At 41.0% G+C, this 26,999-nt stretch overlaps 1 protein-coding gene across 1 annotated transcript in view; it reads left to right on the top strand.

The window, feature by feature from the left end:
* The window catches only part of LOC307092463 (uncharacterized protein), a gene marked incomplete at both ends in the record, with an annotated part of 151,473 nt that overhangs the window by 53,969 nt on the left and 70,505 nt on the right, over nt 1–26,999 (top strand). The window lies entirely within an intron of this gene.

The following is a 26,999-nucleotide window of genomic DNA, read 5'->3' as shown; positions in this document are numbered from 1 at the left end:
TTCTCAACTAGCATAGATGTGATAATTATACAGGCATGCACTTGTTTTCAATAACTATCTACTTTATTTAACTAAAGTTTATATACCTCTTATAAATGGCTTCATCAAAGTAGCAATCAAATAGTTTTAGAGCATTTTGTACTGCTTTTCCTAAATGCTGATGATTAGCACAAAGCTAAAGGAAAAAACAACTAAACAAAAAATCTTTCCCAAAGAATCTTTAGAGAACACTCATTTCTTAGTTAGTAAACTTTTACTACTTTCTTGGACTTTGATCAACATTTTAAAATGTTTTTTATTGAACTTAGTTTTTCTTTACCTGTTAGAGATAAATGTGGGGTTGACTGTGTTTTTTCATATCAGTAAATCTTCATTAAATGATTCCCCGGATTACAGTTCTACCTGGATTTGACTACCTTTATTTCCAAGAATGTGTAACTTTAAAACTATATGTCTAGCAGTCGAAGTTCTGTTATCAAAATCTCCAGAATTGCCTAAGTCAGTGGTCGGCAAACTGCGGCTCGTGAGTCGCGGTTTGCCATTCCATTGACTAATGAGTTTGCCGACCACTGGCCTAAGTCAATTGGCAACCACTTGACATGGCTACTTGCAGCACAGAAATAATATGTGCTCCTGAAAATAAGCAAGAGTTCAAAACTTTTTGCCACTATCTGGTCAATTTGATGGAAATTAATTCCACAGACAAATCATAATAGTTAAGATAAATTTATTTTAAGTTATTATAGTTAGAGCAAAGAAGGAATTCTTCTACTTTTCTTTTCTCATCCAAATATTAGAAAATTTTTTCTACAACAGTTCAATGGTTTTTCAAGTTTTTACAATATCCTGGCCATGTGATAGTTACTTTAGAAAAATGACTAATTTTTTTTTATATTACAATAATTTTAAATTAAATTTGTTGGGATGACTTTGGTTCATAGGGTCATATAGCCTTTAAGTGTACACTTCTGTGATACATGATCTGTATATCGCATTGTGCGCCCACCACCCAAAGTTTTTAAAATAAAATTTATTTTTAGTAAGAAGGAAATGTGCCGTCATTATCACAGCAATATTTGATTTCACACTAGCTCTATTTCTCAAAAATGTTTCTTTTTATATCTATGGTGTTACAAATAAAGGACCAAAATGTGTGTTAAACTAAATGGCATACCTCATTCCAGAGCAGAGGGATTGAAAGGATGTCTCTTCTTATAAGTGCTATAAGAAGATGGCATCCTATGAAAGAAATTAAAAGCAATAAATCAAACATGAATATAGAATAATCTTTATTACAAACTTAAAATATCATTTTACCTTAAAATATATGATCATCATCTTAAAATATTCAATTCAATTAAAATAGGACTTGAAGCTTTGTAATTTAAAAAGGCTATTTTGTAATTCTTATTTTAAAATTTCAATGTTAACAGAATGATTTTATACCAAATCCTGAGCTATACCTAAAGGATATGGTTAGACCTGTCCAAGAACCAGAATTCTCTTTAGATCTTCAACCTTGTGCTTTTCACAGTATCTTCCTATGACTTATAAGAAATCAATTGGACACTTTCACACTGCTTATATGAGGAACCTAGCAATCCAAACACATACCAGAATGTGTAAATTATGAGACTTGGAAATTATGATTACTTGATAAAACCATTCTTTCTACTCTTAGACATTAATTTAGAAGTTCCTTGAGGACATTATGTTTCTTCTGGCACCTTTTATTGTCATTGTGACCACCAATTGGCCTTTTTTGCATTATAAGTTTGAATGTGAGTTCTAAGACTATGTCAGTTACAACTTTATCTTAACTACAATAGATTAACCCAGTATGTTCTCATAAAATAAGTAGTCCAGAAGTAGGCAGCTCACAGCTGGTTCAACTACTTAAGGAACTCATCAAGGACACAGGTTCTGTCTGGCAACTTCCTGTTCTTCCATCTTTAGTGTGAAGCTTTTGTTTTACCAGTCAAAAATGGTTGCTCCAATTGCAGGTATTATATCTATATCCCAGGTAAGAAGGGAGAAATAGCAAAGGGCAGAATTAATCTTATTAGGCTTGTGTTTATCAGGAAAGAACCACATTCCTCAGGAAGTTTTATTCTCATTGGCTAGTACTGTCACCTGATCGTTCCTAGCTGTGAGAGAATTTAGAAAGATGAATATATTTAAAATGTTTTAATATATTTTTAAATAGCCAATATATTCTCAATCCTAAACCATCAAAGTGCAAAAGGGTATGTAGTGAAAACTCCCTCTTTTCATCCCATCCCCTTCATTCTTCTACTTTATGCTCCCCTCCCCCAGCCACACACAAAATGGGTAACCAGTGGTTTAGTTTCTTCTTTGTCCTTCTAGAAATTTAAAAAATGTATATGCAATCTAATTCAAATATATACTTTTTTCTCCCTTCTTTTTTTAAACAGAAATGGTACATGAGATAAATTATCTTCAACCAAATTATCCCCACACCAAACTAAAGGAAACAAGCAAACCAGGATTCTTGTAGTAAGAAGAAAGGAAAACTAATAGCATCTGCAATGGACAGTTTTATTTATTTTGTCTTATTTGGGTCCAGTAATATCTAGATAGCAGTGAAACTATTGATTCTATTTAACACTGACAGAGACAAGAAGTGTTTTTCAGCATAGATACCTGTATCTTCTATGTAGCCCAGTGCCTTGTATAGAGAAGTTGATTAATAAATGTACAAAATGGAGCTTATGATGTCTTTTCCTCCATAACTGCTCATCTTCAACTCAATTAATGAAACTACTATTTGGTAAATTGTTCAAACCAGATACAAAATGGTCCTCTTTGTTAATTTCTCTCTCTCCAGCTTCCAGATGCCTCTCCTTCCCTTGTCCACCACATTCATTCCATCAGTAAGTCCTGTTGGTGCTACTTTCAAAAGCTACCCCAAATACCTCACCCCCTCCACTACTTACCTCTATCCTGGCCTAATCATCATACTCATCTCCCTACTTTCCTTCTTGCCTCTACAATCTATATAACAATCTACCTGACCTTAAAAACATATAATTTCCTTGCCTAAAACTCTCCAAAGGCCCTTGCTGGTGTGGCTCAGTTGTAGAGTGTTGTCCCTAACACCAAAAGATGGTGGTTTTTATTCCCAATCAGGGAACATACCCAGGTTGTGGGTTTGATCCCCTGTCAAGGCATGTACGGGAGACAACCCAATCGATGTTTCTCTCTCACACTGATATTTCTCTCTTCCCTCCCTTTCTCCCTCCCTCCCTCCCTCCCTCCCTTCTTTCCTCCCTCCTTCTCTCTTTTTCCTCCCCCCCTAACCCTCTTTCTCTATCTCCTTCCTCCTCCCTCCAACCTTTTCTCTCTCTAAATATCAATGGGAAAAAAAATTCTCCAAAGGTTTTGAGCTCTAATAAAAATGAAATCAAAGACTATACTGAGATCCATGAAGCCCTATGTGATCAGGTATTTGTCTACCTTTTTTTCATAAGATGGGGAAAATGGTACTGCTGCCTCAAAAGGATCATGTTATGTACTACTTTTTATAATCAGGGCAAAAAAATGTAGCTGCCCATACAACAGCAAGATGCCTTTCACCTGTATGAAAAGTATGGTCACTGGTACATGCAGTGTCCTGGATTGCAAGAGGGATGTCCAAATGCCGGTTTTGGGCCTAAACCTGTATTCAGACATCCCCTGAGGGATCCCGGATTATAAGAGGGCGCAGGTTGGGCTGAGGGAGCCCCCCTCCCCCCACACACACACACAGACACACGAATTTCATGCACCGGGCCTCTAGTTCTGTGATAATAACAATTTACAAAATGGGCAAAAATTACTTCCTTCACAGAGCTTTGTGTGTGTATGTGTATGTGTGTGTGAGTATACATGTGTGTATGTAGGTACACAATAAACAAAGTAAAATATATATTACTTCAAATTTAAGTGCTATGAAGAAAAATAAGAAAAAGAGATAAGGGTCATCTGGATGTTGGCAGTTTTCAGTTTTTACTTGCATTTTTCACCATAACATGTGTAACAAACCACCTAAAAATTGATGGCTTATAACACCAGATATGTCTGTGGGTTTCCCAGGGTTCAGATAATTCAGGATAGACTTGGCTCCAGTCAGTGGCTCAGTTTCAGGTATGTTTCATGTGTCTCCATTTTCTGGCACCTGTATAATACCATATCATGTTATTTTTTATGGCAAAAAGCAGGAGTACAAGAGACCAGGCCTAGAACTGCAAGCCATTTTTAAGTCTCTGCTTTAATCATGTCCACTAACTTCCCAATGGCCAAAATAAATCACATGATCAAACCTAAAGTCTAGAGGCAAACAAGATTTTCATATGTTTATGAACCAATTTGTCTCCTTTTTCTGAAGAACTTTTTCCTTTTGATGAGTTTTCTTTGTCATTTCTTATTGATTTGTGGGAGTCATTTAAATATTTTGGTTATGAGTCCTTTATTGGATGTATATATATTGCATACATCTTTTCTTAGGTTGTGGCTTATCTTTAAAAGTTTTTTTTTTAAATTAATATATTGGGATGACATTGGTGGACATGATCATATAGGTTGCAGGTGTAGGTTTCTATGCTACAAGGTCTACATATTGCACCATGTGCCCACTACCCAAAGTAAAATCTTCTCCTATTACCATATATTAGGACCCCCTTCTCCCAAAGCTCCCTTCTCTCTGGCAACCACCACACTGCTGTTTGTTTTATTCACATCATTTTACAAAAGTTCTTCATTTTAATGTGGTCCAATTATCTTTGTTTTTCTAATAGCTAGTGCTTTTGGTCTTTTGTTTAATAAATCCTACCTTACCCTACTGTAATATAAAAATTCTGTTACAGATTGTCTCCTAAAACTTTTATAGTTTGTCTCTCAAATTTAAGGTTGTAATGGGCCAGGAAGTGATTTCCATATATGGTGAGATACAGGGAACTGATTTCATCGGTTTTCCACACTGAAACCCAACTGTCCCTCCATGGGATTGATTAGTCTTACCTTCCCTGATTGATCAGCAGTGCCAGCAGTGCTATAAATGAAGTTTTTATAATAGGTTAATCTATTTCCGAGTTCCCTCTTTTGCTCATTAATCCTTGTGTTTGCTACCACTGTATCTGTATCTTGGCTTGAAGAAGTGTCAGTATTTGGAAGAGGATTTTTGGTAGGACAGTCCTTTCCACATGTTCTTCTTCATGAGTAGATTGGCCATTCTTTGCTCTTTGCTTTTCCATATATATTTTATGATCTCTTGTCAATTCAAGGAAAAGGCTATTGAAATTTTTTAAATTTATAGATTAATTTATGGGGAAATTACTGTCTTTAAAATTCAGGACCTTTCTATACCCATAAGCATGCATTTTTATCTCTCCATTTATTTATATCTTTCTTACTGTCTTTTAATAAAGTCTTAAAAGACCTTTCTCAAAGTTTAAATGAATTAATCTTTTGTATATTTTTGCTATATTTATTTTATTGTGAAATATTTTAAATCTATAGATAAGGGTAGAGTATAAAATAATGAACACTTATGGACCTATTTCCAGCTTTATAAAATATTAGCACTATGCTTGATTTCCTTCTGCTGCTTTCTTTTCGAATTAAGCATCTATCTATATATGTAAAAGCCTAAGCAACCGTTACGACTGGTTGACCGGCCAGTAGCTATGATATGCACTGACCACCAGGGGGCAGACGCTCAATGCAGGAGCTGCCCCCTGGTGGTTAGTGCGCTCCCACAGCCAACCTCCTGTGGTCCCTACCCCGGGCTGGCCAGGAGGTCGATGTGCTCCCACAGCCAACCCCCGTGGCCGACCAACCTCCCACAGTCCACCCCCACCCCGCTGGCCAGCCAGGCCGAGGGACCCCACTTGTGCACGAATTCGTGCACCAGGCCTCTAGTATATGTATGTATGTGTGTGTGTGTGTGTATATAAATATATATATACTAGAGGCCCGGTGCACGAAATTCGTGCACGGGGGCAGCGGGGAGGGTGTCCCTCAGCCTGGCCTGCACCCTCTCCAATCTGGGACTCCTCATGGGATAACCAGCAGTTGGACATCCCTCGCACAATTCAGAACTGCTGGCTCCTAACCGCTCACCTGCCTGCCTGATTGCCCCTAATTGCTTCTGCCTACCAGCCTGATTGTCCCTAACTGCTCCCCTGCTGGCTTGATTGCCCCTAACCACCTCTGCCTCGGCCCGCACCTGGTACCCAGGATTCCCTCCTCCAGCTGACCACAGGCACCCAGGATCTGGGCTTCCCTCCCTTTGGTCAGCCATAGGCACCCAGGCTGGCTGCAGCCTCAGGGGATGGTGGACAGGGGGCTTTGCCTGTGCTGCAGCTGCAAGTGCTGGCCCCCAGGACCGCAGGGTGGGCGGCTTCTCCATCTACCAGGCTGTAGCCAGCTGCAGGTGCTGGCACCTGGACCACAGGGTGGGCAGCTTCACTGTCTCCCAGGCCACAGCCAGCCGCAGGTGCTGGTGCCCAGGACCGCAGGGTGGGTGGCTTCTCTGTCTCCCAGGCCACAGCCAGTCGCAGTTACTGGTGCCCAGGACCACAGGGTGGGCGGCTTCTCCATCTCCCGGCTGTAGCCAGCCTCAGGTACTGGGGCCCGGTTTCTCCATCTCCCCCAGGACGTGGGGTGGGTGGACATGGGGTGGGCGGCTTCTCCAGCTGACTTCGGCTTGGGATCACGGGGCAGGTGGCTTCTTTGTCTCCCAGATCAAATCCACCCTCAGGTGCTGGCACCCAGTTTCTTGTCTCCCCCAGGATGTGGGGAGGGTGGCTTCTCCAGCTGGGATCACCGGGCAGGCGGCTTCTTCATCTTCCAGGTTGCAGCCAGCCTCAGGCACTGAGGCCCGGTTTCTCAGTCTCCCCCAGGAGGTGGGGCAGGCAGACCTGAGGTTTCTGATGCTGGCTGCAGCCTGGGATCACAGGGCAGGCGGCTTCTTCATCTCCCGGGCTGCAGCCAGCCTCAAGCACTGGCACCTGGTTTCTTGTCTCCCCCAGGACATGGGGTAAACCACTTCTCCAGCTGGCTGAGGCCTGAGATCACGGGGCAGGCAGCTTCTTGGTCTCCGTGGCTGCAGCCAGCCTCAGGCGCTGGGGCCCGGTTTTTCCGTCTCCCCAGGACATGGGGCGGGCAGACCTGAGGCTGGCTGCAGTCTGAAATCATGGGGTGGGCGGCTTCTTCGTCTCCCGGCCACACCCAGCCTCAGGCGCAGGGCCTGGTTTCTCCATTTCCCCAGGGCGTTGGGCAGGCGGACCTGAGGCTTCTGAGGCTGGCTGCAGCCAGGGATCATGGGGCGGGAGGCTTCTTGGTCTCCGTGGCTGCAGCCAGCCTCAGGCGTTGGTGCCTGACTTCTCCGACTCCCAGAGACCGGGAGATGCTGGGGGGCGGGGCTGCCGCCATGTTTTCAGTTTAATTGCATACTCACGCTGATTGGATGGTGGGCATGGCTGGGCGTGGCTGGTGGGCGTGGCTTTGTGAGTGTAGCGGAGTGATGATTTGCATACTACTCTATTATTAGATAGGATGCCTAAGCGATCTTTACTACTGGAACGACCGGTCAACTAGTTGCTATGATGCGCACTGACCACCAGGGAGCAGATGCTCAATGCAAGAGCTGCCCCCTGGTGGTCAGTGCACTCCCACAGCCAACCTCCCATGGCCCCTTTAACCCCGCCTGGCTGGCCAACCTCCCACAGCCTCTCCTCCCGGCCAGCTGGCCCCCCTTTTAGGCCTTGCTCTCTGGCCAGGCTGAGAGATCCCACCTGTGCACGAATTCATGCACCAGGCCTCGAGTAATAAATAAAGTCACTGTTCCCACTGGTTTCTCTCCTATCTCATTCTCTTCCTTCCCTCCTTCTCTAATATTTCACAAACCCAGTGTTTTCATTCTTATGCATGTTTTTATATTTCATACTTGTTAATGTATCTATGAATAATATAAAGGCTTTGTGTGCATTTTATAATGGGAGTGGATCAATGTCCTTTCTTAAAGCAGTAGACCTTTGTGTCAGTAGAAAATAGTCTCTAAAGTAAGTCTTTCTGAACCTACAGTATTGGTAATACTTATTTTTCTTCTGTGTTCTCACTAAAGCATTCCACCTTTGGAACTCACACTATTTTTCTCTTTGAGGAAGTTCTAGAGAGAAGAATGTATAGAATTTTTAAATGAAGGAATATATTTGAGCCTAATCATGTATGTTTTCCCACTGACATTTTCATATCATATGAGAAATATTTGAGTTAATTCTATTAATTTTAACTTAATGAGGCAAAATTTTGCTACCATTGATTTTAGGCATTTTTAGCTATTGCCTCATTCACCCATAGCCCAACTTGGGCAAAATAAATAATTTATAAACAAGCAAATAAAAGGTAACCTAAATTACTTACAATATATTCCTAATCCCCCAAACCAAGATCATTCTGATTTTCTCTATGAATTTTCTCTTTAGCTTTCACACTAAAGATAGAGAATAAAGGCAAAATAGTCAGGTTTTTGGTTGGATAGTTGTTGATGACTAGAAATACACTGAAGAATTTGTTTGATTGATTTAGAACTCTGGTTTGGCTTTCTCTGGTTATAGGTTTATCCTTTCTCAAAGTTTAAACAAATTCAAGTGATATTTTGCCTAGTTTGAGCTATCAATCCATTTCAAGAAATGACACATGGATGTGTGTCTGCTTTCATTATCTACTACTATAATGCTTATTTATATGGCTAAAAGAACTAATTGCAGCCTTGCCTGAAAAGAGTATAATAATAGTTTACCCATGGGGAAATCAATGAAGGTTTAAATGGAGTATTTCATGGAAAACTTAAGATTTCATAAGATAAATTCTAAATACAAAGACTTCTATTACATTACTTTTTCTGTATTAATGGTAGGTAGAACAAAGGAATCAAATAAGGATTATTTATTTTGTGGATACTTTTAATAAAACACACTGGGGTGATCTAAATAATAAGCTTTTTGTAGCCTTTTTATAAAATATGCTGCCCCCAAAATCACAAAATTTAAATTTTTATTTCATAAAATAGAAAAGACAGCTATAATAAAGTCACACCATTTTCTATTTCTGAACACAGAAGGTAACTTTAATTTTAAAATCTGGAGAATTCAAACATTTTTTTTTTATAAAAGAAAAGATAAACTTTTTCTTTCTTCCTGAGAATTGCTTTTGTCTGGATTATTGACACACTGAAAACACTACAATAGTAATTTCTTACTGCTAGCATTTCTGTCTACTCTTTGTATGTGGTCATGAAGCAATTATTGCAGCATTCCTGTTTTTCTCCATCATAGAGAGCAAAGAATACTTGGTAGCTTGGATAGAGTCTGCAGGCTCACAGAAAAATGCCTCTTAGAAATAGATGAGATATGAGAAAAACAAATCTTGTACAAGTTTCAACTATATCTTTGTCCTTCATTTTATAGAATTCTTCCTTGTACTTAGTAAGATACCACAGTATCATTTTAGTAAATTCCTCATTTTGCTAAACCAAGTCAAGATAGTTTTAGTCATTCCTAACCGATATAGTTAGAGGCAAGGTGAGTAGTAGGAAATAATGTGGATATAGAATCCATATTCTTACCCTAAATTCCTTGAATCTGAAAGTCTGCACAAATGTAGAAAGCTCATATTCCTAGAATTAAATTATGAAGATATGTACTCAGTAGTTGATGTGTAATTAAGAGTATATAACAATTTTTATTAAAGCAGTTATTTTCCAAGCTCAGACTTTTTCAGATTTGTTTTTTTGTTTGTTTGTTTGTTTAATATTCTTCAGAATCTGATGCCTATGCTTTTATCTGACACTAGAAGCCTGGTGCACAGATTCATGCACATTGAAAGTAAATTAATTAGAAGGTGGCCCGTGGAACAGGACTGGGCAAGACAGGCTGGACATGCCCTAGAGCCATCTCCCACAGTCCCTTCCCAGCTGGCCACACCTGGGGTAGTGCTGGGACTTGAAGGGCATCTGTGGAGTGAGCAGGGTCCCTCCAGTAGGTGGGGTCCCTTGGCTTGGCCTGTGGGGATCAGGCCGAAACCAGCAGTCCAACATCCCCAACGGGGTCCCGGAGTGCAAGAGGGCACTCTGCAAAGTTGCTTTTGCTTGGAAGCTCCTGCATTGAGTGTCTGCCCCCTGGTGGTCATTGCGTGTCATAGCTACCTGCCAGTCGGCCAGCCACTTAGGCTTTTATATATATAGACTAGAAGCCTGGTGCATGGATTCATACACAGGTGGGGTCCCTCTGGGTGGCCTGCAGGGATCAGGCCGAAACCTGCAATCCAACACCACCTGCAGTTCCTACCTGTCGCTTCCACTCATCCCAGCCCCACTGTGCCTGCTGCAGGCTTGCTCCCAATCAGTCCCAATTGGGAGAGGCTCGCACTGCCACAGCAGCACTCGCCAGCCATGAGCCCTGTGTCTGGCGCCCTCCCAAGGGGAGTGGCCAGCAGGATCGGGCTGAAACCAGCTCTCCGACATCCCCCGAGGGGTCCTGGATTGCGAGAGGGCACAGGGCAGGCTGAGGAACCCCACCCGTGCACGATCGGGCCTGGGAGGGACTGCGGGAGGGCTCAAGGGCATGTCTGGCCCATCTCACTCAGTCCTGATCAGCCGGACCCCAGCAGCAAGCTAACCTACTGGTCGGAGCATTTGCCCCCTGGTGGTCAGTGCACGTCATAGTGACTGGTCAACCAGTTGACTGCCTGCCCGCTGGTAGTCAGTGCATGTCATAGCGACTGGTTGACCAGTTTACTGTCTGTCCCCTGGTGGTCAGTGCACATTATAGTGAACATTTAAGCAGCCTTAGCATATCATTAGCATATTACGCTTTGATTGGTTGTTCTGCTGTTCGGTCTATTTGCATATTACCTTTTTATTATATAGAATAATGAAATCAAAGAGGATAATATTGGGCTATGTTTGGTCACTTGGATTAAAAAGCCCTTGGAATAGAATGAAATTTTTATAATTGCATCATGTGACTAAATGTTAGCCAAGCCCCCAAGGACAGAGCTTTTATCACTGGCAGAGTATAGCAGCAAGAGCTTTCTTTTTCTCTTGCAATCAGCACTTTGTGTTTAATGTTTTAAAATATTTGGCAAACACACAGAAAAAAGGTTGTAGATGTTACCTTTAATTGGACTTTAAAAATTAATATGGTGAAACAGTGTTCTGATTTTTGCCCTTTTGCCATTGACGAGATGAAGAAAACTCAGAGTACTTTTCTCAGCTCTATTTTGTTCTTAAAGAAGGTAGTGGTGTTAAGAAGAAATTATTTGCTTTATATGGTACTAAGACCAGTTGCATTTTGAAGGGTGTTTTTGTGTGTGTGTGTGTGTGTGTGTGTGTGTGTGTGTGTGTGTGTGTATAATCTATGTACAATAGTAAATAATGGTTTTATATGAGAGTTATTATTGAAATAAATACCTGAAACTCATTTCTGCCAACAATCTCAGTTATTTTTTTCCTCAAACAAAAATGCCAGATGTGGAAAACTGATTAATTTGGTTTTAAGCCACTCTCCTAAGCCCTTGCCACCTTCTAATGGTTGTACAAATGAAACGGATAGTCTTGATAATCCTCAAAGTGAAATTTTGCTTTTTTCCCCCAGTTAGTTTAAGTCAGAGCTCATATTTTTTCTAGCTTCAGAAATGGGTTGATACCGCCTCAAAGTGAATGGAGGGGGGGCGGTGTCTTTCTTGGGCAATAATGAATTTTTACTTCTCTTTGGGATTAATGTTCTAAGCCACCAATTTATGCCACAGCCATTAAGAAAGTTCTTCCACTCTTTAGGGGTTCTTATGATTTCTACCAAGACAAAAGATTCTAAGAAATGAACTACTTACTATCCCGCGCCCCCCCCCCCCCCCCCGCACCAATATATCTGAACTAGGAATCCTTTGGTGGCACCCGCACAGTTTTTACAAAGATCCTCATCTGCTGGTCAAGCCCTTCACACTTAACTGAGGACTCAATTTAAACAGTTCCTATTAAATTTACATTTGGAACCTTGAACATCTGGTAGGCATAATTATAAAAGTATAGTTTGGATTCAGGCAGAATTGAGTTAAAAAATCATTACTTTTTCCTTTAATAGCTGTGCAACCTTGAGAAAATTATTTAGCTTCTCAGTCCTACTTTTCTCATCTGTCACAAAAGGTTGTAATGAGATATATCTGAAGTATCTTTCATTGAATGATTTTTGTAAAAACTTGATTTTCATTATTATCATGGATTCAATAGTCAATAAGCTCATAATAAAGTATTTTTGAAAAATGTTAACTATAGTACCAGGCATTTTTAGTTTCACTAACATTCCTTATTCCATCATATTTCTATCTTCCTTCGTCATAAACCCAAATACTAGCCCCTATATTCCTTCTTTCAATCTTAAATTCTCATCCAAGTAATGTTCTGTGCTTGGTCTCATGCTCTTTCAATGGTTTTGCTTCTCCTCAACCGCTCATTGTGCCCTATGGAACTTGTCCTATGAGAAAAAATTACCTTAAGTCCTCAGTCTTTTCACAGAATTATTCTTGCACTGGCTTTTTATTTGGAGCTTCCACAAGAATTTGACTACCCTGGTTCCCTCTTGAGCAGAAACTACTTTGTCTTCTTCATTGTACATCCACATTTCTGGGACATTGATTGCTCAGTAGTGTTCAGGTTCCTTTTTGTTGCTTATAATCTATCATTTTGCTGTCCTCTGCTAAAAATAAATGTGACACAACTATCTTTCAGCAATCAGACTATCTTGCTTTCTTGTAGTCATCTACCAATCTCCAAGTTCCTTTTCCATGTTAATTGAAGGCTTGTGCCAAGTTGGGAGTCTTTTTCCCTAATCTCATTTTATTCTGTTGTTCTAGATGCCATCACTGGACACAGTGGAGATGTCCTGTCTGATGGTCACACAGTTTCTTAACATCCTTAGCTCCAAACAAAAATTGTAGAGGTATGACACAGTAGAAAGCTGTGTCATCTTGTGTCTTAATGACTGTTCCTGAAATCTCATCTGATATTGTGCAATATCTGGAGATATTGTACAAGCCAATGAATTATTTTGCACATGTATTCCATCTCAATGCACCCAGGAGAAAGTCTTAGCAGATGCATTGCCATAGCATACCAGCACCACTGACCACTTTTATCCTTGTTGGCAGCCAGCACACCAGTGAGTGAATCAGCTCCGGAATCTCGCCTGTACAGTGTACTTTCTAGGACCACTCTGCCACCAGTTCTCTTAGGTTGTATCCCCTAGAAGCAAAGCTCGAGAAGCAAAGCTTGTTCAGTGATTTGTTAAGAGAGTACTCTTCAAAAGAAAGTGAGGAAAACAAGAAAGGGCAGAGGAAGAAGCTAGGCAAAGATGTGGTTGATTTCAAAAGAAGTCTCTCCTTCCACGTGATCCCATGGGGTGCCATGGAAAGTGAATGGTACCACAGAATTATCCGTCTTATGGATCAGTCCTTTTGTGGGTCCAAAATGTGGTGACTTGACTTTTGTAACCCCGTATTTGTTAACCAACTGCTGTGGGCCACTCCTGTGTGGTTGATGCTTATAACCCAGATATTACTAGACTCTGACAGGGTGAAGTTGATAGTTACCAATTTCAATTCGGTTCCACTGTAGCATTGCACTTATACTTTATTTAGCTAGATGCCTAGTTATTATAAATTTTGATTATTTCCATTTTTTCTATTGTAAACCAAAACAGAGTTGAATATCTTCTCTAAATAATTGTCACATGCAATTTTTTTTTAAAAGCAATAATAAGATAATGGGCAAAATATGAAAAAACCCTAGACTCATCAGCTTTCTACTGTGTCATACCTCTACAATTTAAGGATGAAAATTTGAGTTAAGTTTGGTTTAAAAAATGGAAATATGTTAAGGTTGTTGCATGGATATAGACATAAGAAATGGAAATTAAAATGGAACCAAAAACTACGCAAGGCAAATTTTGATAACTAAAAAAGAGTAGAAGGTTAGGGAATAAATATAGTTTGTATATTTAGATGAATTTTCTAATCCATTAACAAGTTTATTGAAATGTAAGACTTGACTGAAAAGAAGGTTGAGGGATCCTCTGATTGACTTAAGTATGTGAAATCAGACCTGTATGCCATACTTATGCCATAAAAATATGTATATGTATACATCCAAAAGTGAGAGAGAGGCAGCACAGGAAACTGTCCAAAACTACATATGTTAGGGTGGATGGATTTAAAAATAAGAACAAGAAAAGAAAGGTGTGTATAAAGCTAACACTAGGGATTTAAGTAAAGGAAAAACTGAAGAAAAAAATGTATGCTTTTGTCCAAAATTATTGAAGCCATATCACAAGAATTTACATAGGAAAAAATACTAAGAAAAAAAAGAATAAATTCAGATAAGATGGAAATTGATAACTAAAATGCTTCAGATGTTCAACTTTTGAGAAAATACATCTTAACTATCAGGATACACACATAGTTGTATAAATAAAAATGATTAACTATTTTCATAAAATTCACCTAAGGGAGAGAAGGGGCTGCAATTGGAAAGATATATACTGGTAGCTGCCAAGGTTACTGGTAATGGCCTTTTTTAACCTGGGTGGTAAGTACACACATGTTGTTTCTAATATTATATTTTCAAAACACACCTTTAGAAGTCTGATACATTTCCTCATAAAAATAAAATAGGTTTTAATAAAGGGAAGGAATTTTAAATGATATATTAAAAAGAAATTACAGTTATAAATGTAAAGGAGGAACAAAATAGTTTTGCTCAATTCATATGAAACATATTGATCTTGGTAACTGGCTCAGTTACCATTCCAAAATACTTAAAATAGAAGCATTCTAAATTAATTTTTACTCATCTACTATAATAGAATATTGTCTTGGTAAATTTGTTTCTCAAATTTAAACAACTCATTCCACAACAGAATTTGCTATAAGAGATCTGATAATTTTACAGCATGGACATGAGAACATCATAGTAAGGCTTTCATGATGTTAGAATGTAGCAATTTCAGAAGGGTAGTAAATTGCCAGTATTGTTATTCTGCAGAGGAACAGTCATAAAGGTAATTTAGCACTAATATTCAAAATAGGAAAACAGTGACACCAAACATGATTCTGTTAGTCCACTATCAGCCACTCCTAAAATAAGGAAACAAATATTAAGTGGCAGGAAAGTGGTATGTTCTTAAGAATATAGCAAGACTATAAACATTAAGCAGCATTAGAATTTTAAAATAAACAAACTGTAGAAAAACTTCATTAATTATTTATAAGAGAGGATATACATCATGTTAATTAAATTTGCAGATGATACTAAATTGGATAGTGTTGTCAAAACTAGTGAGGGCAGATAAAAGGGACCTAAAGTGGTTAGAAATATGGGCAGGAAATGAAATGTGATTCAACCTGGAAAAATGTAGCTAATACATCTGGGGGAAAATAATCAGAAACACAGCCATTCAATTGGCAGGATATACAGTACTTGGAAAGCAATAATACCAAGAGACTTTCAGATGATAGTGGGTAGCAAATAATATATGATCTTGTAATGCAATATGAGTAAAATCAGTCAATGAGATTTTAGTCTGTATATGTAAAAGCTTCACATCATATGGCTGGAAGATAAAAGTTATTTAAATGGTACTGTTGAGATCACAATGAGAATAGCAGTTTAGGGCATAACTGCCTCAAATAAGTAAATTGAGTAGCATTCAAACTGGAAAATAAATATATAATGGAATTCAGACTTCAACTTGTAGGAAGAGTTTAAAATAATAAAACATATAACATTTGTCCATCCTCTGACTGAGTCTAGTTATGATAACATTTCACAAATATTTGAAAGATGTAAATGTCATGGAAGCCAAGTCATTTTTAAAGGTAAAATAAGGGATTTATGTAGTCAAGTAATGGTATGAAATTAAGTAACGGAAATTTAAGACTGAATCCGAGAAATGTTTCCTGACAGTGAAATCTATTAGTCTGTGAAATGGATTCCCTAGAGAGGTGAGGGGAAGTTCCATTGCTCTGGTCATTGGACTAGATCAAGGTTTGGATGACACATTATTTTTTTTTAATAGTAGAAACTAATTTGACCATCTTTCATTGGGAGAGATGCACACAATAACATCGTTGGGTCTCATCCAGTTGTGTTAGATGGTCTTAGACTTCCCTGACATGCTATGTCCTATCATTAAGGGACCGCATGTTATTTTTTTAGTTAATGAATTTTAAAAGACCAAATTCATATTTTACAGCTCATGGACTTTAATTTCCTAGATTATTATGTCCCCCCCAAAAAAAAAATCATAAGAATGCTAGCAGAGAAAACACCCTTCCTTTCCGTGTTGATGAGATATGGCCTTAAATATTTCAAGCCTTTAGGATCAAATCAAATGAAGTAGCTGAATTCTGAAGTCTCACTTACACCAGTGCATTGGAAACATATTTTTGCTGCAGTTTTGCAACCACAACTATGCAATATATAACAATTCATTCACTTCCTTTTCTAGGTTAACCCACAGAGAGATTTTTACCAGATGGTATCCTAGAGGTACTATTTACTTTTAGCAAAGCAATATAACTGAGTTTGAAAAATATAGACTAAAGTATGCATTTCATCCCAACATTAAAACATTCTGTCAATTATACTTTTAAATTATCTTAGGCTAAAGTTTGTCTAAGTTTGTCTCTAACTTTGTTCTGTGTCCCAGCTGAGCAAATTGAATGTGGAAGAAGGATTCTTTTAAATAGCAATCAGTTTTAACACGAAGTGTGATTGATTATTCTAAGCAAAAACAAATTAAAATTATGTACCAGACTTTAAGAGGTAAGTTTTATATGCGTATATTTACATTTTAAGGTACATATATACGTACTATATTTCAAATGATTTGCCATTGTTATTATCTGTGTATAAAAGAGTAAAGAAAATAGAGGCTCTTGTCCTTTTTTTAAAAAAAAATATTTCATTGATATTTCTACAGAGAGGAAGGGAGAGGGATAGAGAGCTAGAAACATCGATGAGAGAAACATCAACCAGCTGCCTCCTGCACACCCCCCACCGGGATGTGCCCGCAACCAATGTACATGCCCTTGACCGGAATCGAACCTGGGACCTTTCAGTCCGCAGAGCTTCTGCAGCCCTGGCTGGCCTATGTCCCAACATATGGCCTATCTTTGAAAGTGACCCATGTGCTCTTGAGAAGAATGTATATTCTTTGGCTTTGGGGTGAAATGTTCTGAAGATGTCGATTAATTCCATCTGGTATAGTGAATCATTTAGGATTGATATTTCTTTGCTGATTTTTTGTTTAGAGGATTTGCCCAATGGTGATAGTAGGGTATTAAAGTCTCGTACTATGATTGTATTGCTGTTAATCTCTCCCTTGATATCCTCCAGGAGTTTTTTTATGTATTTGGGTGCTCCTGTATTGGGTGCGTATATATTTACCAGAGTTATTTCTTCTTGTTGGATTGCTCCCTTTAGTATTATGAAGTGGCCTTCCTTATCTCTTGTTATGTCCTTCACTTTGAGATCTAATTTGTCAGATATAAGTATTGCTACCCTTGCTTTTTTTTCATTTCCATTCGCCTGGAAAACCTTTTTCCATCCCTTCACCCTCAGTCTGTGTGTGTCTTTTTTTCTGAGATGGGTTTCTTGTAGACAGCAGATATATGCGTCTTGTTTTCTTATCCAATCTGTTACCCTATGTCTTTTGATTGGTGCATTTAATCCATTTACATTTAAAGTTATTATTGATAGGTACTTATTTGTCGCCATTTTTATTCTATACCCCTGTGTTTCTTCTTCGCTTCCTATTTCTTTTTTTTACAGCAGACCCTTTAGCATTTCTTGCATTGCTGGTTTGGTGGTGATAAATTCCCTTAGTCCTTTTTTGTCTGTGAAGCTCCTGATTTCACCTTCAATTTTGATTGATAGCCTTGCTGGGTACAGTATTCTTGGATTCAGACCCTTCCTTTGCATGACTTTGTATATTTCATTCCATTCCCTTCTGGCCTGATGAGTTTCTGTTGAGAAATCAGTTGCTAGTCTTATGAGGGTTCCTTTGTATGTAACTTTCTGTCTCTCTTTGGCCGCTTTTAAGATTCTTACTTTGTCGTTGGTGTTTGCCACTTTAATTATAATGTGCCTTGGCGCCGGTCTTTTGGGGTTCATTTTGCTTGGAACTCTGTGAGCGTCTTAGATTTGTGTGGGTTTTTTCTTCCCTATATCGGGAAAGTTTTCTGTCATTATTTCTTCAAACAGGTTTTCTATTCCTTGCTTAGTTTCCTTTCCTTCTGGAACCCCTATTATGCAGATGTTATTTTGTTTCATGTTGTCCCAAAGTTCCCTTAGGCTCTCCTCCTGCTTTTTAATTTTTTTTCTAGAAGCTGCTCTATTTGGGTATTTTTTACTATTTTGTTTTCTAGTTCACTGATGCAGTCCTCTGCTTCTTCTATTCTACTCTTGATGCTTTCTATTGAGTTCTTTACAGCAGCGATATCATTTTTCATTTCTTCTTGGTTCTTCTTCATTTCCTCTTGGTTCTTATTTATACTGTTGAATTTGTCTTCCATTCTTTTCAGTCACCTTATGACCATTTCTCTGAATTATTTTTCTGATAGGTTGCTTGCCTCTAATTCATTTACTTCCTTTACTGGTGATGCCTGCTTTTCTTTCATATGCGGGCTGTTTCTTTGTCTCCTCATGGTCTCTCTTCTCTGGATGTCTGGTTATGTAGTTCTCTCTCTCCCTTCCGTGGTGGAGTGAAGAGCTCCTTTGAATCTGCATGTTTGCGCCAATTGGGAACTGGTGTTCTGAGGCTCACAGCTGTTCGGTGGTTGCCGCTATTGTGGATTTTCAGGCTTCCGATAAGATCGACTTTCTCTCGCAAGATGGCAAGGTTTCCCCATCTGAACCTGTAGCTCCGGGAAGGGACCCAGCTGCAGCGACAGTGGGGGCTGCCCAGTCAGGGGATGCCTGCTTTTCAGGAAGGGACCCAGCTGCAGCCACAGTGGGGGCTGCCCAGTCAGGGGATGCCGTCTAGCAGTATCCCACCTTCTCCTGGAGTTAAGCTGTCCCTTAGCTTGCTAACAAACACTCCCCGTGCGAACCTCAACTGTTCTTTCTTTCTGCTCTGGGACAAGGCTCGGAACACGTCTGTCTATTCTGCTGCCATTTTCTCCTCCCTTGGGACATTTTCATCACCCAGGAAAAATCCCCATACATATTAGCAGCCACTCACCATTTCCCTCTAACCCTCCCAGCCCCAAACAACCTTTAATCTACTTCTTTGTTTTTATGGATTTTTTCTATTATGAAGATTGCATATAAAGGAATCGTATAATATATTGTCTTTTGTGACTGGCTTGTTTCACTTAACATAATGTTTTTAAGGTTCACTCATATTGTAGCATGAATCAGTACTTCATTTCTTTGTATTTCTGAGTAATATTCCATTGTGTGGATAATATTACATTTTATTTTTATGATTCCATTTTTGCTAATTCAACTTACACTCAAATTTTTATAAACATATGTACAAAGGTAGAAGACCACTTACAAATTATGTAAAATTTTTAGTTCATTCAGGTATAATATGTGATAAACACTATAAGAGGGACTAAAAGAAGGTAAAAATAACTTTGAAAAGAATAAGACTTTGAGAAGGAAAATATATGTTAGGGAGTTTGATATGACAAAATGGTTAGAACAGATAGGATGGTTCACAGACTGGGAGACTTATTCCGAAGGTATTTCTACAGGTCAGTTTTGGATCATCTGTAGTCAGAATTATAATAATGACAGAGGAACAGAAAGGGAGATTTGAAAGAATATGGAATGGGAGAGAATGTGAAGACTGACCTGGGTTAGAGAATAAAAAAAAGAGAGAGAATAAAAAGGACAGATGTGTGGAGCTATAAGAGCATAGCAATAGTATGGCCAGTTTAGAATAAAATATGGTAAGTTCCATTTTAGACCCCCCCCAAAAAAAAAATCTTAGAATTGGGAATAATTTGTCTCAAAAATGAAATTAACTCATTCTCAAAGGTGACCATCTAGTTTTATGAGAACTAATATTTTTTGAATGTGTGTTATGTATTAGGTACTATATGGAGTGGTAATGTAGTTTAATCCTTTTTAATACTTAAAAATAACTGTTGAATGTAGGTATATAGTAATTAGCCATATTTTACAGATGAGAAATTTGAGAGGTTAGAGGGAACCTACTACTCTTAGAATATGCCTATTATTTCATTATTGGTACAATTCTAATTGTTAAGAAATTCCTTTCAACGTTTGTTTCTCTGTAACTTTACCATCAGTTCTGCTTCTGTTCTGTGAAGTTACTGAACAATGCCATAGCCTCTTCCCTCCCCAAACTTCTCCCTTCCCACCCCCCAGTCAGAAAGGTCTTAATCTTGTCTTCTGATGACTATGCATCCTAAGTTACTTAAACATTTCCTCTTGTAATCTGGGTCTTGTCCCATTCATCTTTCTAGTTTCCTTTTTTAGGTCACGCTAATTCATCACTGCCTCTCTTAAAAATGTGGTGCCCAGAATAAATCTCAGTGTTCCAAGAATGGTTTGACCAATCTAAGATTCAGGGCACCTATTTTTTCTACATATACAAGCATTTTATATGTTGATGTATTAATGAGTAAGGGGCATCCCAGCTAAACATTTTAGCATTGATGCTCATTCCTTCTTATATTCAATTAAGTATTTATTTCATACCCACACATGCCAGGTACTTTTTAGGTACTCAGACTAGAGATAAATAGTATACCAACAGTAGAAATTTGGACACAGGATTATTTTTAGTGACTTTCTCTGATAAGGGGGAGCTAGGAAAAAATGATGAGAAGTGACGCTAAGTATCTAAATGAAGCAGACAGACACAGAAACAACACTAAATTGCAAAGAACAGTTAAAAAAATTAAATAATACATTTAAGATGAATAATATAAAGCACTTTTGAAATGGCACTGTAGGACCTCCAGAAAGCTGCTTCTCCATTAAATGAACAGAAATTTTGGCAAAAAAATGTCAAGCTCAACTTTTTGAAACCTTTGAAATTTAACCAAAGGCTTTCAGCAGTCTAAGGAGCACTTAAGAAAAATGGCTAAATCTTGATATGAACAAGCTTTGTGATGTTTTGACCTGCTTTATTCCTATAATTCTCACCCAATCTCCACAGGTGAGAGTATCCTTGAAAACCAACACCCTCAGAACCACAGTAGCTGTGTAAACCAGAAGCCTAACAGCTAATGAAAGGGGCACATGGGTTGGCTCTCCAAGAAACCTCATCCCCAAGAGATCCCTGAATAAGCCCTATTCACAGGACTTGACTTTATTTGATCTGATTCAGAGTTTAGTCTGTAAACAAAGCTCTGTTCCTGGTGTAATTGTTGAAAATAGGGAAAAAAAATAATATCACAGCTCCCCTAAGAGATGATGTAAATTGGGACCAACAAAGGGTGATTGAAGTACATAAATTGAAAATCTGAGGAATTACACATCTGTAGGAGGTCTTGAAAAATTGAGCATATTCCTGGAAATCTAGAAGGCCACAGGCCCCAGAAATACCTGAGCAGACCTTAAGATCTCATCTCTGTATGGACTTGATGTTCTATATAAGCAGGAAGTAAAGAAGACAGTAATAGAGGAATAAAGGAATAAAAGAGTTGTGAGACCTATAGAATGCAAATAGGTAAATAGGGGATGTAAATCCTATGTTACTGGTAGTGATTACATTAAATATAAATCAGTAGATTAAACACTCTAACCAACAGGCAGAGATTCCCAGAATGAATTTTAAAAATCATCCCATCATTTGATGTCTATAAGAGACACAATTTAGATTCAAAGACACAAATAGGTTAAAAGTAAAGAATAGAAAAATATAGACCATAGAAAAATAGTAATCAAAATAGAGCTGAAGTGGCTGCACTAACAAAATAGACTAAAACAAAATTTGTTATAGAGTCGATAAGGACAATCTGTATCCTACCTAATAAAAGAGTAATATGCAAATTGACCCTAACTTCGCTACACCTACAAGCCATGCCCACCAGCCACGCCCACCAGCTAATCAGGAGCAATATGCAAATAAACCCAACCAAGATGGCTACAGCCACAGAGAGCAGGAGGGAGGCTTGTGTTTCCCTGGTAACAAAGGAAGCCAAGCTTTCCGCCTGCCGTTGCCGGCCTAAGCCTCCACTTAAGACTACAAAGTTTCAATTATAGAAGGTAAACAAATCCAAACAGAAATGGCGGCAGCCACTGAGCTGAAAAGAACAGGAGGCAAGGGTTGCCCACAGCAATAGAGGAAGCAAAGCTTCTGCAGCCCTGGCTGGCCTAGGCCTCCGCTCCAGGCTACAAAGTTTCAATTATAGAAGAACACAAACCCCAAAAGAAATGGCTGCCAGCCACAGAGCGAGCAGGAGGCTTGGCTTCGCTCCAGGCTACAAAGTTTCAATTGTAGAAGATACATAAATCCCAGATACCAGGGCCTCTGCTTGGGCCGCCAGGGGGCATGGCCAGCCTGCAAACCACCACAGGCCCTTCACCCAAGCTGCCCCACACCACAAGGGAACCCCCACCCTGATCCGAGATACCCTTCAGGGCAAACCAGCTGGCTCCCACCCATGCACCAGGCCTCTATCCTATCTAATAAAAGAGTACTATGCAGATTGATCATCACTCCCAACACACAAGATGGCTTCCCCCATGTGGTCAAAGATCCTGCCCCCATGTGGACACAAGATGGCCGGCACAAGATGACCAGCAGGCGAGGGCAGTTGGAAGGGACCAGGCCTGCAAGGGAGGGCAGTTGGGGCAATCAAGCCTGCAGGGGAGGACAGTTAGGGGTGACCAGGCCAGCAGAGGAGGGAAGTTGGGGGTGACCGGGGCTGCAGGGAAGGGCAGTTGGGTGGAACCCAGGCCTGCAGGGGAGAGCAGTTGGGGGGGACCAGGCCTGCAGGGGAGGGCAGTTAGGGGTGACCAGGCCTAAAGGGGAGGGCAGTTAGGGGCAAACAGACTGGCAGGGGAGCAGTTAAGCATCAACCAGGCTGGCAGTGGAGTGGTTAGGGGGTGATCAGGCTGGCAGGCAGAAGCGGTTAGGGGCAATCAGGAAGGCAGGCAGGTGAGCAGTTGGGAGCCAGCAGTCCTGGATTGTGAGAGGGATGTCCGACTGCCCGTTTAGGCCCGATCCCTAAACGGGCAGTCGGACATCCCTTGAGGGGTCCCAGATTGGAAAGGGTGCAGGCTGGCCTGAGGGACACACTCCCCCCCCCCCCCCGTGCATGAATTTCGTGCACCAGGCCTCTAGTATATACATAAAAGCCTAAATGGCCAACCATTCAACCGGCTGACCAGTAGCTTTGATGCGCACTGACCACCAGGGGGCAGATGCTCAGCACAGGAGGGGAAACCACAGGCATGAAAACATGGAACAGAGTGATGAATCTCAGAGGGAAAGGGGGAGGGGGAGGGCGGGAAGATATTAACCAAAGATCTTATATGCACACTAGAGGCCAGGTGCACGGATTCGTGCACCAGTGGGGTCCCTCGGCCTGGCCTGCACCCTCTTGCATTCCGGGACCCCTTGGGGATGTCAGAGAGCCAGTTTCGCCTGATCCCTGCAGGCCAGGCCAAGGGACCCCACCAGTGCATGGATCCATGCACCAGGCCTCTAGTTTATAATAAAGTATTAATCCATTAAGAAGATACAAAAATTATAAACATATATGAACTAATAACGGCCCCCAAAATACACAAATCAAAACTGACAGAATTGAAGAGAGAAATAGACAATTCAAAAATAATAGCCCTGTCCAGTGTGACTCAGTTGGTTAGAGTGTCATCACATACACCGAAAAGTGGAGGGTTTCATTCCCCGTCAGGCACATACCCAGGTTTCAGGTTCCATCCCCGGTTGGGGCCCTAGCCGACTTGGCTCAGCAGATAGAGGATTGGCCTGTGGACCAAAGAGTCCCGGGTTCGATTCTGGTCAACGGCACGAACCTTGGTTGGAGGTTTCTCCTTGGCCCGGGCCCTGGTGAGGGCACATGCTGGAGGAAACCAATTAATGTGTTTCTCTCACATTGATGTTTCTCTCTGTCTTTCCCTTCCCATTCCATTCTCCCTAAAAAAAAAAAAAAAATCATCAATGGAAAAATATCCAAGGATTAACATAAATAAATAAATAAATAAATAAATAAATAAATAAATATAATATGAAACTCTATATCCCACTTAATGTGTTTCTCTCACATTGATGTTTCTCTCTGTCTTTCCCTTCCCATTCCATTCTCCCTAAAAAAAAAAAAAAAAAATCATCAATGGAAAAATATCCAAGGATTAACATAAATAAATAAATAAATAAATAAATAAATAAATATAATATGAAACTCTATATCCCACTCTCAGTAATAGAACAACTAGAAAGAAAATAAGGATTAACAGACATTTATAAAACACTCCAGCCATCCCTGGCCTAATGACTTGGTGGTTGGCGTGTTGTCCTATACAGCAAAAGGTTGCAGGTTGACTCCCTGTCAGGACACATACCTAGGTTGTGGGGATTCTTGCTGCATACAGGCGGCAACCAGTTGATGTTTTTCTCTCACATCGATGTTTCTGTTTCTCTCTCTCCCCACTTCCTCCCTTTCTTTCTCTCCCCGTTTCTTACACCTTCCTTCTCTCTCTCTCTTCCTGCCCTTCCTCTTTCCCTAAAAATCAACAAAAACATATCCTTGTGTGAAGATTAAAAAGCAGTGCTCCATCCAACACATTATTTTCAAGTATACCCGAATATCTACAGAATAGATGGTATATTAGGCCATAACACAAGTCTCAATAAATTTAAATGACTGAATTTATACAAGGTATGTTTTCCAACTCATTGGAATAAAATTACAAACAAGTGAAGGAAATATGTGTAAAATAGCACACTTTTAAGTAACCAGTGAATCAAAGGAAATTAGAAAATACTTTGAGATGAATGAAAAGAAAAACAAAACATAGAAAAATTTATATGAGATGCTACTAAAGCAGTGCTTATATGGAAATTTATAGGTATAATGCCAAGCGACCAGAATGACCGGAACAACTGGTCGCTATGACGCACACTGCGGCGGCCAACTGACCCAATCGCCCCCATACCCAACCTCCCGCAGCACCTCCCCACGGCCAGCCCAGCCCCCGATCGCCCCCCATCTGGACAGGCCAGCCGAACCCCACCTGTGCACAAATTTATGCAATGGGTCTCTAGTCTAATCTAATAATAGACAAATATGCAAATTGACCGCACCTTCGCTACACCCAAGCCACGCCCACCAGCCAAGCCATGCCCACCAGCCAATCAGGGCGAATATGCAAATTATCCCAACAGAGATGGCGGCTAATTTGCATATCGTGGCAGCGTAGAAAGAAGCCAAGAGCTGCAGAAGGGAGCAAAGCTGCAGAGAAGCAAGCAAGCTGGGGGGGGAGGAGAAGGGAGGAGCGGAGGCGGGGCGGGGGGAGAAGGAAGTTGAGCAGGCGGGGCTGGGGGAGAAGGGGCGGGGCCGGGGGAGAAGGGAGGAGCTGAGGCAGGGCCAGGGTAGAAGGGTGGAGCGGAGGCGGGACCAGGGGAGAAGGGAGGAGTGGAGGCGGGGCCGGGGGAGAAGGAAGGAGAGCGGGCTGGTGGAGAAGGCGGGCCGGGGGAGAAGGGAGGAGCGGAGGCGGGGCCAGGGGAGAAGGAAGGAGAGCGGGCTGGCGGAGAAGTTAGAAAAGCAGGCGGGCTGGCAGAGAAGGCGGGGCGGGGGAGAAGGGAGGAGCGGAGGCGGGGCCAGGGGAGAAGGGAGGAGCGGAGGCGGGGCTGGGGGAGAAGGGAACAGCAGGCAGGCTGGCAGAGAAGGCGGGGCCAGGGGAGAAGGGAGGAGCGGAGGCGGGGCCAGTGAAGAAGGAAGGAGAGCGGGCTGGCGGAGAAGTTAGAAAGGCAGGAGGGCTGGCAGAGATCGCGGGGCGGGTGACAAGGGAGGAGAGCAGGCAGGGTGGGGTAGAGTGCAACAGGAAACCCTATTGCAGGATTTTTCCTGCAACGGGAACACTAGTCCTATCTAATAATAGACAAATATGCAAATTGACCATACCTCCAACACACCCACAAGCCACGCCCACAAGCCACACCCACCATCCAATCATAGAGAGTATGCAAATTAACCCAAACCAAGATGGCTACAGCCACAGAGAACAAGGTTTCCTAGGTAACAGAGGAAGCCAAGCTTTCTGCCAGTCGTTGAGGCCTAAGCCTCCACTCAAGCTACAAAGTTTCAATTATAGAAGGTAAACAAATTCAAACAAATGGCGGCAGAATGGAGCTTGAGAGAGCAGGCCAGGGTTGCTGCCGGCAACAGGGGAAGCAAAGCTTTCCGCACACCCTGGCCAGGCCCACCCGCTTAAGGCAGCAAAGTTTCAATTATAACCCCAACACAAATGGCTGCGGGCCTCGGAGGGAGCCCCAGGCTTGGCTCTGCTCTAGGCTACAAAGTTTCAATTGTAGAAGGAAAATAAATTCCAGATACCAGGGCCTCCGCTTGCGTTGCCAGGGGGCGTGGCCCAGCTGCAAACCACCACAGGCCCCTCGCTCAGGCTGCCCCACGCCCCAAGGGAACCCCACCCTGATCAGGGACACCCTTCAGGGCAAACCAGCTGGCCCCCACCCATGTACCAGGCCTCTATCCTATCTAATAAAAGAGTACTATGCAGATTGATCATCACTGCAACACACAATATAGCTGCCCCCATGTGGACACAAGATGGCCACCACAAGATGGCCAGCAGGAGAAGGCAGTTGGGAGGCACCCGGCCTGCAAGGGAGGGCAGTTGGAGGTGATCAACCCTGCAGGAGAGGGCAGTTAGGGGTAACCAGGCCGGCAGAGGAGGGAAGTTGGGGGCAAAC

This window comes from Cnephaeus nilssonii (genome assembly GCF_951640355.1).
Source record: "Cnephaeus nilssonii genome assembly, chromosome: 20".
Taxonomy (NCBI): Eukaryota; Metazoa; Chordata; class Mammalia; order Chiroptera; family Vespertilionidae; genus Cnephaeus; species Cnephaeus nilssonii.
The sequence above is the reverse complement of the archived record's forward strand: the minus strand, read 5'-3'. Positions and strand labels throughout refer to the sequence as shown.